Raw genomic sequence first — 13,230 nt, 5'->3', positions numbered from 1 at the left:
ACATAACTAGTCACATGTCTTTTGAGCCATTTTGTGGATTACCAACTTCAGAAGGTAACATTTCTTGCACACTGTTAAGAAAGCTTAAAGTGAAAATTAACAGCAAACTGTAAGAGTTTGAGTGAGGTAGCTAACTGGAATGAGTACTGATTACAGTTTATGACTCATGCATGAAGACAAGAGTCTATGGGGCTTTTTTTTTTAAGAACTGTGTGTTTCACACTTCAGACTAAACTGAAAAACAAAATAGCACCTAGTATTCTTGGCTATTTTGTAAAATCCAGGCTACTTTACTTTTGCATGCTCAACACTGTAGTATGTCATTCTATCTTCATTTCATGAAGATCTAGTTCTTCATGAACCAGAAGGCATGTTTAATTTAATCACGGGCAAGTCTATATTAATTTTTATTTCAAGAGGGGTCTTTTTTGGGGGTAACATCTTAGCTCTCAACTTTCTAAGGGAGGATATAGATAGCGATTATGGGCATCTCTCCCCACTCCTGCTCAAGGGAGCTCCATGTAAGTCAACTTGTGTCTGAAAACAATTCAGAGTATGCCAGTTTACTACTGGGAAGAAATTTTTGCTCTCTATTCAATATTATCACTACTATCTTTTTCTCTGCTATACACTATAGACCCTTCACTGAGTAAATGTAATATTATCTATGCATCCCACTTGTTTATTAAACTAACAAAGTCAAGAGTTGACTATACTCAGGAGCAATAAAGATTCAGCACAATTTTGTAGAGCTTAAAAACTTCATCTATACCCGCAACCGTGGATAAAAAAAATCTGCAAAAGATATTAAAATTTTTTTGAAGAATGACATTTAGCTTTAAAGGTGGGCGAGGCGAAGGTCAGCCCAAACACGAGTGTGAGGAGGAAGCGGCGGCAGACGCTGCCCCCCCCGCCCCCGCCCCGGCTCCCGGCAGCCGCTGCAGCGCCGCACCGCGCCGCTGGATGGCGCTCAAACACCGGCACTGGGCGGAGCCGCCCGCCCCGTCCCGTGCCCGAGGCCTGTTGCTGAGCGGTGTGACAACCCTTCGACAGTCCCTCCTGTGCAGTCAAGTTAGGGTTTTTTTTTTCCTTTTTTTCTTTTCTTTTTCTTTTTTCTTTCCTTTTCTTTCCTTTTTTCTTTTCTTTTCTTTTCTTTTATTTTCTTTTTTCTTTTCTTTTCTTTTCTTTTCTTTTCTTTTTCTTTTTCTTTTTTCTTTCCTTTTCTTTCCTTTTTTCTTTTTTCTTTTATTTTCTTTTTTCTTTCCTTTGCTTTCCTTTTCTTTCCTTTTTCTTTTTCTTTTATTTTCTTTTCCTTTTTCTTTTCTTTCCTTTTCCTTCTTCTTTTCTTTTCTTTTCTTTTCTTTTCTTTTCTTTTCTTTTCTTTTCTTTTCTTTTCTTTTCTTTTCTTTTCTTTTCTTTTCTTTTCTTTTTTTCTTTTCTTTTTTCTTCTCTTCTCTTTTCTTCTCTTTTCTCTTTTCTTTTCTTTTTTCTTTTTCTTTTTTCTTTTTCTTTTTTCTTTTTTTCTTTTTCTTTTTCTTTTTCTTTTTTCTCTTTCTTTTCCTTCCTTTCCTTTCCTTTTTTCTTTTTTTAAGAAAAAACAACAGCAGCAGGCAGTAGAACCTGGACCGCGTGTTGGAGACTTAAACTGATGAATCTTAGCTGCTTGGGACAGAGACGTTCCTTAGCAGTAGGAAGTGAAACAGTCCAAGTTGTGCTGGGTTTTTTTCATCTTTCTTCTCTTCAGAAGCACGGCAGTTGTGGATCTGGGCTCTATATCCTTGAGTACAAATATTTTCCATATTTGATGCCCAGCCACATCTCAAACCTTGTAAGGAAGGCCCCACAGGGCAGCTCATCAGGATTTAACTCTCATTCTAGATAGCTTAAATGTCCCTTGATCTAAATGTCCTTTGAGTTTCTGGGGCACGTCCTAGATTGCTCTCAACTTCTGACATCTACTGCTGGACTTGATGTTTATAGACAGATAAAAACAGATTTTTAACTAATACTGTTATGGCGAGAACTCAGTTCTGCTTTCCTAAAATGGAATTTCCAAATTCCACAATTTCCAAAGATAGAATCAGTTTAAACAGAAAATATTCCTCATGAACACCAAACCAGCAGCTCTAAACTCTTCTAAAACTCTTGATTTCCCCTTTTGCCCTTCGTTAAAGCTTCCAGAAATCACTCCCACTTTATGCTTTTTGATGCTACACTAGCTGGCCATTTTTCTGTCTGCAGCACCAAACTTGTGAGCCAGGTTATCCTGTGGAACCTCAGTGCCGAATATACAACTCTGCCACCGTTAGGGGTACCAGACACCACCCTCCCTTTGCATCGTCCCCCCTCTCTCCTTTACCAATGTCACAGGCCGTATGCTTCCAGCCAGACCATTTTTCATTGCTGGGTACAAGTCTGCAGTCGCTTCTAACAGGCCCTCTGTGACTTAGCCCTTCTGTGTCAGCTTTTATAGACATCATTCCTTGATAGCTATCCTTCCTTTAACTGCCTGTTTTTCCTTCTCTCCAATTACCATTTTCATGTTCATGCAGACGACACTCTGCCAAAAAATTCCTGCAAAACTTGGTGATGATCCACTTTTGCTGTGTGAGCTACAGAATGCCACTATACAATACACGTCAACTTTTGTTAGGCAAGATTACAGCTCATTTCTTTATAGCCAAATTCTTTTTTCCTTATTTGTTCATTACTGTCAGTCAGGATACGGACTGACTGTCTTGGAACAAAGTGCAGTGTTTGTCCACATAGCTTACACTAGGGGTGCCAGGTTCCAATGCAATAGAAAAAGTAGCTTTTTATTCCTGTCAGACTTCCTTCACCAGCTCTGTTCTCTTGATGGTTCATTTAAGCATGAGATCTCATAGCTGTGTCATGCAAGAAGTCCCCAGCAGTTAAATCCGTCTACGGTAGCAGCAAGTCAGAACCTGTTTATTCTAGGCATTTGGCATGAGTCCACACACACAGCAATGTATTTTCTTACACCATTCTGAATCTGGCTGTGACACCAAAGCTGTTTTGATGGCTGAACCTGACAAATGCAACTGAGACTACCCAGATGAACGTGCATATTTGGTGATAGCTACAACTAGTTGGCTGATAGTCAGCAGGCCAAGCCATGGGAGTTTTTTGTGCTTAGGAAGCTGGCTTGTTTCAACTAGAGCATTCAAGTAAGTTCTCCATGGCTATTGCTCATCTACAGTGTCCTGTCTATCTGGGCACCCACTCAGCATCTGGGCAGCAGTCCTGCTGGGTCTTCACTCTGCACTATGTGCTCTGCCTGAGAGACTGAGGAACAACCCTTTCTTTGCCACAACCCTACCCTGTGCTGCCATTCTTGCTAGCAAGAAAGAAGGCAGTGGTGTGGGTAGGAGGCAGCTAATGAAGAGATGCCTTGTGCGCTCAAAGGCAGGGCTACATTAACCCACTGAGACTTGTGGAAGCAGCAAGTGAAACAGCCGCTGGTGTATTCCTGTCAGTTTAACTAAACCCAGGTGAGACGCTGCTGACAAACATGCCAGGCCTGCAATCCAGACAGGACTGTTTACAGACAACTGATGTGAGAGCTTCCAGTTTTCCCTGAAAGGATTTCCAAGTATTTACTACAAAATGCCCTTGAATGTATTTATTTATCCAAATGTCCTATAATGCTGGATGCTGCTGCATCCATGAACAGCTTTGGAGGTTTTGCCAGAGCTTTCCCAGAAAGCTACATCAGAAGGGGCATTAATAGTGAACCAAGTTGTCAGAAAGACATAAATTGAAGAATATTTTATTATCCTGATTAACCATTTCTATACGTGTAACAAAAAGAACCTTATTAACCCACTAAATAGCAAACAGCAACAAAGTCTATGAAAGAAATGAACACAGATATAATACTTATTGTTGACTAGATCTGCCAATAGTTATTTTAGGAAGAAAGAAATAAGCTGCTTTTGGTATCTTACCTCTCTTGTGCATCACCCAGACAGAGAACATAAAGTAGCTGAAAGAGGATGTATCATTGTGTGTATTTGCAAGCATATATAGGAATGGTCTCCATTTTGAGGTGTAGATTTTAAACCTATTGTGATGGAAGCAAATTCATAAATCATGAGATTCTGCAAATAATTGAAATATGGATTGCTGCAAGACTTAGTCATTTTAGCTTCTAACAAAATCAGAAAAATTAAATTCAACATAATTCTGGTAGACAGACAGCTTAATAAATGCATGTCTGGACCTACCTGAAATATTCCACTCCAAGGAGATTCAAAGACAATGATAATGACTACAAAAGAGCTGCAGAGTGACAGAGATTTAGGTAAGAGGCTGTGGGGTTTTTTAAGGTTTGTCACTGTAGTCTCTATTTAAACCATGGCTGCACAATAAATTACTTTTGGTTTTGAACCCAGTCTGTAAAGACAAACTTGGACCTAGACATTAATAGCTGGGTTGCACGACTGGGGGATGGCAGTTTGACCTACAGTTTGAACCGAACAGTGACTGACCTGACACAAGAGCAGGCTAGTCAAATAATGCAATCATGCGTAAAATTCAGCACAATTTTCAGTTTCAGGTATATTATAGAATCAATAGTCTATCCTGTTCTCATAAAAGACCATATTGCAAAACTCCAGGGATAACTCATTTACTAATGTGTATGTTCTTCTTGCATTTCAGTCCTGCAGACCAAAGCCCATTTGCCAGATCATTATTTCCTTGGAATATACAGCCTGTACTAGCCAGAGGGGAGGGAGCCTGAGTGCTCTCCTTCTGATGGAAGTTTGAGAAATTCTGCACCTGTAGTTTGTTGAATCTGCTCTATCTCAGTGTATTGCTTGTGGCCACATTTAGTCATGATTAACATTAAGGTAGCAACTGCTAATGACTTAAAATACTGTTGTGAAATATTTAGTATTTTAGAATAAAATTTAGTAGCTGAAGAATCAAGACTGTCAGATTGCCAACAGTTTTTCTTCAGACCTTTGCAGGCAGAACTAGCAGTATGAGCCATTACACAGTCTGTGCATCTCTTACCTTTGCATGCATCTTGTGGAACAAATATGTAGCAAGGGACTGAACCATCCGGACTAACAATTTTTATGAGTCCAGCACACTTTATGAGCAATCTTCTGTTACCAGAAAACTTCAAGAAAACCAGTGGGACCACCTGTTTCACTATACACTTAATTGGAAAATATCTGCATGGAAGGTTGTCATTCTGTGAGTTTCAATAAATGCTATGTTTTTAGTTACCGCATCCTTTTTACCTTCTCAGCCTGTTCCTTATAAAATGCTTTCTTTCACATTACCTGGGTAATAGCACAAAACACAGTGTGGATCCAGGGTAAGCATACTTTAGCTTTGTGATAGCAGCAAATAAAATTTACACACTCTATTGTGTAAAATCCACTTTTTTCATTATTACTGATGAATAAGCTATATATAGCTTTAAACTTCCTGGAATGCAGGTCATGCTTTTGGTTGGGCAGGGAGGCTAGTTCAGACTCTTCCCACACCTTTTTAATTAGGAAACAAACTGCAACTTTATGAAAAATTTCATGGGGTGCTTACCTAAATAACTCATTTTACAGGTTACATTCTCCTCAGTTGTATCCACATAATTCTGTCTCAAAAGGTATAGCAGAAGAAATTACAGTTCTAGCACATAATCACAGAGCAGTAAAAGATGAACATACTCCAATTCTATTAACTGTTCCCTCCTTCTTCTCTGGAGAAAAGAAAAAAAAGGAAAAAAAGAAAAAAAAAACCTTTGCAAGTGAGAACATTTTGCATTAACATCAGACAAAGGAGGAAGTTGCACATCACTGAAACAGAGCTTCCTCTTCTAGCTGAGATTTATTCAAGCACAGAACAGCTTGTGGAGGTCGAGAGAAGGGAGGTATTATAGTTACTATACACCAAAAATAATATTTTGCTAACTAATTTAAGTGCTTTTGCCTTTATCGTATTTTAGCTCAAGCTTACTTTTATTGGTGTACCTGATAACTGGATTTCTTGCATTTTAGGATTCTGAATGCTTCTGCCAGGATTATAGCAGGAAAGAGCTGTGAAATCTGCATGGATTTGGGAAGAAAACTATGGAATTAAATGTCTGTTTAACCTATGTTTTGACCTTTCTACCACAGGGAAACATTCATCCCCAGAAGAACCATTAGTTGCCACTGCAGTCTTCACTTTTATACACCAGAGCCTTCTTAATTAAGAAGACAGGGTAACAGATAAGGAGCCATTTATTATGACTAATGACAAACAGACAAGCATTGACAGAACAAAAATTGAGGCCTTTCCCTACGAGGCCTTTTTCTACCCAGCCTCGCTACGTCCAGACTATTCTGCAAGTAACCACAGTATTTTAATCACTGCAGAGAATGTTAAGCTTAAGGTTAACTAAAAACTTGAATAAACATAGATTTAAATTAAGAGTAATCTAATTTAGTATTAAGAATGTCTTTACTTCCCAGAAGAGTGTCCTGCACAAACAAAATTTACTGTCGCTCTCAATGTTTCCAGTAAGGCAAAGTGCAAGCTGTAGTCATCCTTGTGGTAAGGGTAAGTACATGAACTTCCTATAGCCATGCATAATAGCTAGCACTGGGAAACAAATTCTGCCAGCAACAAAAGAAAACTTTTGTCATTTCGAAGCTCTTAGTTATACTAACCCCAGGATGCTGATGTTTATGACAGCTATTGTGCAACTATTTGGAAATACTTAAAGCAATTTAGATAGGAAATTGGGATTAAAACGTATCTATGCTATCACTGACAGGTACTCCCCTGAGGCAGAGGATAGCTTCCACTCCAACAGCAAGGGAACAAATGCAGAAAGTGGCTAGGGACTCTTCTCCTGGGCATCTTCTGTTTGATTTTAATCAGCTAGTGATAAAGAGGTCTGTAAAAACCTTGGCCAATCAAAAGTCTGCTTTTAATGAAACAAAACCAAAAAAATCCATGAACATGGAGCAAAAAAATTTGAAGTGTGGGAAGGATAATCTATCTGTTATATTGGTAATCTGGGAGACGAAGAGTTGGGAAGAATTCCCTGCTGTGTTACCAATTTCCTTTGCTGAAGCAAAGGGACCTCAAGTCCCTACCTCTAAAGCAAATAGTACCATCGATCCTTAAAAGGGAGAAAGAAAACAATAAACACTAAAACTTTGAAACACTTACACAGTTCTACTTAACATCTGATTTTTGTTAATTAATGCACAAGAAGTTTTCAGGCTTCAGCACTTGGTTCTTCAGGCTCTGTTTTGCATACAATATTCTTTATAAAATTTGCAACAACAGTAATAAAACCACGATATGAATTGTTTATATTTATTAAATACTTAGCAATACTAAACTAAAAAGTAGACATACTCATATCTTACACTTCTATCCATTCCATTCATAATCTCTTTCCATCCACTCTTTATACTAGCAGTTATTTTACCTGGTCTGAAGATGGTCTCAAAAGGTCTTCCATATAAAATTAAAAGGTATATGAACAAAATCTGACCTTTCTTTCTTGCCTGGAATCATGCTGGCATTTGCATACTTTGCACACTTTTGATATGGCATAATAATACAGAATCTCGGGCTGCTAATAAAAGAATTTTTTTCTCATGGCTTTAGTAGCTACTTTTGCTTAAGACAAGTTCAGCACCAGTGAAAGAACTATTATCTCTTTGTTCTTATGAGCCAGCAACCAGCAAAGTCTATACTAAAAAGTAGCTTTTGAGATGCTTTTCATTAATAGTCGATATTTAGTTTTTAAACATGTTCCTTTGTTATGTAACACTGTTGTCTTAAGCTAAAAATAACACACAGCAGAAAGTAATACACAATGCTATGACTCTTATCAATAAGAACATTAATATCAACTTCAGCTCGTATATTTATTTGAAAAAAAGTTATGAGAATTTATAATTGTAAACTCCCAAGTTAAATGAGGCTAAGAAGAATCTTTGTTTCAAAGTCTAGAGCAGTTGCAGGACTTTAGCTTCATCAAAGTCATGGAAGAACTGTAGTCACTCAATTTTCTAAACTGTAAAAAAAAAAAAAAATATTTTCTTTGCCTCACAACAAGGCTTATGTCAATAAAATGTTTTCTGACTTAGTTCATCAAGATGCTTCCTTAAGAATTACAAAGTACAGAATAAGGATGGTATAAATCTGCAAAGTGATTAATCTGTTCAAAAAAGCCAAATATAACTCAAGCCACCTGTGTTTTCACTGCCTCCATTCCCCACCCCTTTTCTCCTCCTCTCAGAAGTTCATAGTGTAGTCCTAACAGAAAAACAAACCAGTCATACATAGCAAGAAATTAAGATCAGAAAAATCCAGCACTGTAGCAAGACTGCAGCAAGAAGTTACCGGACTCCACAGGTCAGAGGCATTCTTCCCTTTTGCCCCCTCACCTGTCTCCAGCGACAGGTCTGCTTGGTATTTCCTTCTCTGCTTCAAAGCCGGTTTTCCTTGGGCTTCTGTAGAAATTAAATTCAATGCTAGAGTACCTGTGTATAAGAATTATGGTAGCATAATATTCCAGTAGAGGCAAATATCATATTATATGATAACACTAGAGCCCACACATGTCTCTAGTTACACTGTCTTAACCTATTTTGCTTCCCATATTGGACTAATCCTCATATATTGTATAACTGCATTCACGTTAAAGGATTTGCTACTTGAACCGTACCAGTATAGGTCGTGTTGCTTATGCTCACGTACAGCCCTTGTGCAGGTTACAATTATATCCATTGCTCCATTAATCTCTATGACAATTTGCTATGAAATACCTACCTGTCACACATACATAATTTCTTTCTTTTTCTGCACTGTACTAAGTTTGTACTAGCGAAGGTGCTAGAACACATCATGTACAAATATGAGTGTATCTCAAAGACCTGCAACTTTACTGTTCTAGACGATTCCAGGAAAAAATCAACTTTGTTGCAGAGTACTTTATATATAATCTTAACCAACAATTATCAGCCACAATTCGAGGTAAGTGGTATCAACTATGAGACATTCTGCAAAGTGTGAACAAAAGCGAAGAATTTATCAGTTTAAAAGGTGAAACAATTTTTAAAGTGTCATTCTTTATTTTAAACCAAGTATGTCTGTCCTTTTAAAACCAGTCCTATTTAAAATAAGATGTAAAATAAGGGCAGCATACACTACAGTGAAATCTAGAATCACTAAGTACAAAATATACAAGCAGTCCAGGCTTGCTGCAGAAATTTCAGAGAAAGTCAAAACACCAAACTGGTGGGTGTTACTGAGTAAGTGGCTAGAAATAGCATGTTGAGTGCTGAACCAGCTTTTTACAACACTAGCTTCATCTGCAGGTGCAGAAAGAAAGTGAATTCTTCATTTCAGTTTATTCAACAAGTTTCATTTTGATTACTGGTTCATTCAGAGATGAGAACTAAACTGGGATTTGAAAAAGGAAGCCAGCTTGCTTTTCCCTTTTCCAAACTATGAACAAAATCAAGATGCAGGGTGATTAGTTCTGACTTGTGGGAGGATAAGATCTGGTAATATTAATATCTTGGAAGTTGAGGGAGCTAAAAACAAATTTTCATCTCATTAATGAATCCTTTGTGCATTTTAACTGAATTCCATCTAAATGTAACTTAACAGAAATAATCAGCATCTAATAAAAATAAGATCTCAAATAGTACTTAATGACTTAAAAAAACAGAATCAAAAGTTTGAATAGATATATGTTGATATATCTTAAATCAATGACTACTTCTGTCCTTTTGATTGACAAGAAATAAGATCCTGCCAAGCACAAGGAATCTGCTTTTATTTAATAAAAGCATTAAGAATTACAAATGTAAAATAAGATTAAAATAAATCATGTAAATTAAGATTTCCTGCCTACCATTTAAAATCATGAATCAATTATTTAAATCTCTGGTTTAAGCCAACAATAGAAAGAGGAAGTAGTGAAAACAGTATTTTAATTTCTGGCATCAAATTTATGTACAAATAACCATTCTCAAATATATGTCCTTGTTTTCTTCAAGTAAGAATACTGATATTTATTTTCTTCAAGTAACATGCCAGCATTTCAGAAAAGGCAAATCAATTACTACCTGCCTCATATTTCACATCCTTGTATTTGTTCCAAGGATTGAAAACTGACACAGTGGTGGATCCCATGACTGCTTTCCATTAGGTATATTAAACTGATTGTCAATTAGGTTAGGCTTTGCAGGTAGCAAAGCAAAAATTTCTCACACTCAGTGCTTTAGAAATATGAGCTAGAAATGGCAGTTTTCATTTTAGCTTAACTGTTCCCATAACTATTTTGGCATTTGAGCCAGTCTTTCATCATTACCTTAATTTCTGCTGCTTTCATTTGCTGTTCTATTTTGAAGTCAACTGTTTCTCACTAATAATGAGGGAAGAAATCCAATGTATTCTGAAGAAATTATGTCCATGTTGTGTAAAAGTGAGGATTTTACTCTGATCCTAACATTGATGACTAGACAAAGTCTCAGTTTCCCAGCTGAGAATGTTATCTGTTTAAGTAATAGTTTAAGCTTTTACAAATAAAGTTTAGAACAAGGTCATTCCGGTTTACCGAAGTCTTAAACAGTGCCTTCCTGCCAAAAGTCTGAGTAAACACCACCGTAAGAATCCATAAGGATTTCCTGCAGTTCAGAGACTGTTTTACCATGACCATTCTGTCAAGGATGATTCATACCAGAAATCTTATCCAAAAGTCACATCAAACCATTTTGTTTAGGTGTCACCCTTCAGCGAACAACTTAGTCTACATCTACATACCTTCTCCCTGGCTCAAGCAATCATTTTCCAATCTTCATGCCACAACTGAAACCTTTATCTCTGGTCAGTGACCTAGGTGGAATACTGCTGGATTTATTAAGGAATGACAGACAGACACATGGTGAGGTTTGAACATTAAAGCCATTATGGTTTCATGTATCAGGGAATGGAAGTCAGGATCAAGTCCTGTTTCTGGCTCCAGTACAGGCTTGTTCTGGCACCTTGGGCAAGACATTTTAGCACCATGGACTGCCACACACATCCAACCTAACTGTTTGGACTCTTACGGAAGAATGGAGAGTCTTACCTCTACAGGAGATCCTCAGGGATTAGTGTTAACCCAGTGGGACTCTGATCTTAGCTGGAGAATCTAAACATTGCTACAATACAAGCAACTATAAACATTTTCATCATACTCTGCATGGAGGTATGTTCTGAAGAGATGTGTTGTAGCAGCTGCAGCAGCTCCCATACCAGGTTTCTCTCTGTTTGCCATGCTACTGATTCAGTGGTCCATCTTTTCCAGGAAACCCTGCTTCTTCACCCCCCCCCCCCACCCCCCCCCCCCCCCCCCCCCCCACTTCCCAGTGAAACATGAGCCCAACAACATTTGAGTAACAGTTAAACTTTTGAACCTGTTATGCAGGAGTACCCTCCAACATAGGCAAAATACTTCTGGCTGGACTGATGTGTTCAGCCCAGGTTTAGTCCCCTACTTTATTTATAGGTCATACCTAATTGGAAACAAAACAGCTTTTAGTCCTTGTTACGCTCTTACTCAAGCCAGCAGGGAGCTATGAAGTGAAGACAAAATACAGTGAATTGCTGTCTCCTTTTTCCCAAATTCTCTCTTAACAAGGGATTTTCAGATCATTTGCCTTTATGATACTGGCCAACTGTTACCTTTGCATACAATATATGAAGAAGTAATTTGGATTTTACTACCCACAAGCAAACTCAGTTAAGACTTATTCAAAGAGAGACTCCTTAGAGCAAACTACTTATATATCAGCAAATGCACGGCAAAAGCAAGTGTAAGGGGGTAAACGGGTACACCACAGCTAGCACACTGATACTTTTTCCTGGTGACAATTTGGATCCAGAATATAAGCCCTTAAAAATACTTAGCCTTTACTGGTAAGAAAACAACTTGTTTGCTAGATGTAAACTGCAAGAAACTCAAGCCCGCAAATGTTATGATGGATGTATAAATGGTCCCCATTTGCCTAATGAGAACTTTTTTAAGCCTAAAAACTGATAACTCATATTGCTACCATTTAAAATGTCTCTTCACTGACTCCAGCATATAAAATTCGATGAACATTGCAGAACATGTTACAAGGAGCTATGTCTATCTTACCATCAGCTTTTCGTTTTTGCCAAGAAGCTGAAGTAGGGGAGCAGATGTTGCTAACAGTGTGAATCCAGCTGGAAGACTCTTTATTGAGCAAAAACTATCTACTAGTGTAATCTGTGATTTGTGTTGTGAATGAGGAATTAGGGGAGAAAGTAAAATGAAAGACATCATGTTCAAGCAAAGAAAGATGCTGAATGTGAAACCTTGATCCTTTTTAAGGTGACAGAAAAACTTCCAGGATTTCCTATTCTAACCACAAGATGAACAATTATGATAATATACCCTTGCCGAGGGAAAAGATTAATACAGTAAGGACCACGGCAAATGACTGTAAGATCAGAACAGTCATTATACAAGAAATGGTCTCAGGAAAGAGAAAGTAATCTAAATTCTTATTGCCCTTCCTTTTAATGCAGAGATGGGAGAGACAGTTGCAGAGAGGCTGCATGCCAGAGACAGTAACACAAATTTAAGGAAACAATCTCTCCTATCTTGAGATCTTTTACTGAAATGTACTGCTTGTTGCCTCAGCAAACAGTAGGATAAGGTGTTTGTGCATAGGGAGTACAGAAAGTAGGCATTGACAGAACAGAAGATCACTTCATCTAGCCAGGGAAAGGCTTTTATCTCTTTTCAGATAGCCTGTTGTGTTAAGGACAGGCAGCATGGACTGTGAGCCAACAGAATTCCCACTCTGCTGTGGCATGATGGCTTCATTTTCATGACAGGATTCCATGGAGTCTTCATTGCTGTAAGGAAACAATAAACTAGTTTATGTCTCGGTCACACACCTGCCCTCACCAGCAGTAGCCATGTTCTACGTTTTGCAGCTGCATGCAAGGTGATTTGACAGAGCGAGGTTAGAGTACTTCAAGTTGCCAGTGCTTCCTATAATGAAACACATATTACTTTCATAAACTAGGGTTGAATCTGCTGCTAGAATAAAGGAATCCAGGTCATCTGTGCCAGCTTAAAGCCTATCCTTTCCCAACGCACAGCCTCCTATGTTCCTTACAAGGAAAATCATACATAAGCCACAGGAGACCGCAGAAAACTTCCTT

The sequence above is a fragment of the Balearica regulorum genome, chromosome 19, assembly GCF_011004875.1.
Source record: "Balearica regulorum gibbericeps isolate bBalReg1 chromosome 19, bBalReg1.pri, whole genome shotgun sequence".
Taxonomy (NCBI): Eukaryota; Metazoa; Chordata; class Aves; order Gruiformes; family Gruidae; genus Balearica; species Balearica regulorum.
Note: the sequence above shows the minus strand (reverse complement) of the source record.